The 2,737-nt window shown below is 40.0% G+C and overlaps 1 pseudogene; it reads left to right on the top strand.

The window, feature by feature from the left end:
- The first annotated feature begins 278 nt into the window (after positions 1-278).
- On the top strand, positions 279-1,584 carry LOC116861228 (annotated as a pseudogene).
- The last annotated feature ends 1,153 nt before the right edge of the window (positions 1,585-2,737 follow it).

The following is a 2,737-nucleotide window of genomic DNA, read 5'->3' as shown; positions in this document are numbered from 1 at the left end:
CATTTTTAAATCAGGTTATTATTATTTATGCTATTTTTGTTGTTATTTACTATTGAGTTGTTTGAATTCCTTATATATTTTGGATACTAACCCTTAAACAGATGTATATTTCCCCCATTTCATAAGTTGTCTCTTTACTCTGTAGTTTACTTCCTTTGCTGTGCAGAAACTTTTTAGTTTGATACAGTTCTGCTTGTTTTGTTTTTTTTTTTGCTTTTGCCACCTATACTTTTGGGATAATATCCAAAAAATTATTTTCCTGACCAATGTCAAGAAGCTTTTTCCTGGCAGCCTGAGTCCTGACCTCTTGACTTCCTCCCTGAACAGAGGAGCTTCACCACTCAGGGCTCCATGCATTCACACAGCCATCAGGTCTGCCCTGTCAGCAGTGTGGCCAACACTTATGCAGGAGCTAGGGACTCAGACTCCTGCATCTCTGTGTCCTGTTCCACCAGCTTCTAGAGTGGCTGGAGGTCTGGGTGCCTGACCACAGGAATGACCGGGGGTCTGGTGGGCATAGGGGATATTCAGGATGAGAGGGAAACCATCAAAGACCTGAATGATGACCTGTCCTCCTGCCTAAAGAGGGTGAGGAACCTGGAGGCTGATAATCAGAGACTGGAGATCAACATCTGAAAACACCTGGAAAAGAAGGGACCACAGGTCAAAGACTGGGGGCATTACTTCAGGATCACCAAAAACTTGAGAACTCAGATCTTTTTAAATTCTGTAGACTATGTCTGCGTTGTTCTGAAGATTGACAATGCCTATCTTGGTACTCATAACTTCAGAGTCAAGTATGAAACAGCTGGCCATGCACTAGTCTGTGGACAGTGATATCCATGGGCTCTTCAAGGTCATTGAAGACATCAGTGTCACTCAGTTGCAGCTGGAGATGGAAACTGACTCTCAAGGAGGAGCTATTCTTCATGAAAAAGAACCATGGGGAAGAAGTAAAGGGTCTACAGGCCCAGATTGACCATGAAGTTGGATGCCCCCAATTTCAAAACCTCAACAAGATCATGGTGAACATCCAACCCCAGTATGATGAGCTGGCTGAGAAGAACTAAAAGGAGCTGGACAAATACCAGGCTGACCCCAGCAGATTGAGGAAAGCACCACAGTGATCACCTTACAGACTGATGAGATAGGAGCAGCTGAGTCCTTGGAGATCAACCTGGACTCCATGAGAAATATGAAGTCCAACTTGGAGAACAACCTGAGGGAATTGGAGACCTGCTATGTCATGCAGATGTAGCAGCTCAATGGAGTCCTTCACCTAGAGTCAGAGCTGTCTGAGACCCAGTCAGAGGGGCAGCACCAGACCAAGGAGTACAAAGCCCTGCTGGACATCAAGGCCAAGTTAGAGGCTGAAATCACCACCTACTATCACCTGCTGGAAGACAGAGAGAGGGCTTCAATCTTGGTGACACCCTAGACAGCAAAAACTCCATGCAAAACATTTAAAAGACCACCACCTATGGGACTGTGGATGGCAAAGGGGTGTCTGAGACCAATGACATCAGTTTTGAGGCTTTGAAGCAGCAGAAACAGTGTACTCTTTGGGGAGCAGGACGCCAATAAAAAAGTTCAGAGATCAAAACAGTTTTCCCCTATGTTTTCTTCTAGTAGTTTTACAATTTCAGGTCTGTGTTTAACTGTATCCATTTTGAGTTGGTTTTTATATACGCTGTGAGATAAGTGTCCAGTTTCTTTTCTTTTTCTTTTCTTTTCTTTTTTTTTTGCATATGGATGTCCAGTTTTCCCAGCAGCATTTATTGAAAAGACTGTCCTCTCCCCATGGTGTGCTCTTGGCATCCTTGTTGAAGATGGGTAGCTTATAAATGCATAGATTTCATTTCTGGGCTCTCTATTCTGTTCCATTGGTCTATATGACTGTTTTTACACCAGTACCATACTGTCTTGATTACCCTATCTTTGCAATATATTTAGAAATCAGGAAATGTAATGCCTTCATCTTTGTTCTTTTTGCTTAAGTTTGCTTGAGGTATCTGTGGTCTTGTTGTGGTTCCATATGAATGTTGGGACCTTTTTTTCTATTTCCATGGGAAAAAAATGTCATTGGAATTTTGATAGAGCATGAAATCTATAGATGACTTCAGGTAATATGAACATTTTAACAATATCAATTTTTCTAATCCGAGAACACAGGATATCTTTCTAATTTTTTGTGTATCTTTTTCAATTTCTCTCATCAGCATTTTATAGTTATCAGTGTACTGATATACTATATATAGGTTTATATCATCAACAGACAGAGACAATTTTACTTTTTCCTTTCCACTTTGGATGACTTTTATTTCTTTTTCTTGCCTAATTGCTCTGGCTAAAGGATTTCAAGTACTATGTTGAAAGAAGTGGCAAGAATTAGTATCTTTGTCTTTTTCCTGGTCTTAGAGGAAAAGCTTTCAGTGTTTCACTGTTAAGTGTGATGTTAGCTGTGGACTTGTCATATATAGCCTTCTTATGCTGAAGTACATTCCTTCTGTATCTAATTTGTGAAGAGATTTTAATCATGAAGGAATGTTGAATTTTGTCAGATGCTTTTCTAAGTCTATTGAGATGATCGTATGATTTTTAGCCTTCATTCTATTAATGTAGTGTATAATATTTGAGAATATAAATTATTACACCCATTTTGGATATTACCACAACTATCCAGTCAAATTAAACATTTGGATACCTTTATAATCTAGCACTTACAGTTTGGGGAATC

This window comes from Lontra canadensis, unplaced genomic scaffold (genome assembly GCF_010015895.1).
Source record: "Lontra canadensis isolate GAN:19392208 unplaced genomic scaffold, GSC_riverotter_1.0 scaffold193, whole genome shotgun sequence".
Lineage (NCBI taxonomy): Eukaryota > Metazoa > Chordata > Mammalia > Carnivora > Mustelidae > Lontra > Lontra canadensis.
Note: the sequence above shows the minus strand (reverse complement) of the source record. Positions and strands in the feature narration are given on the sequence as shown.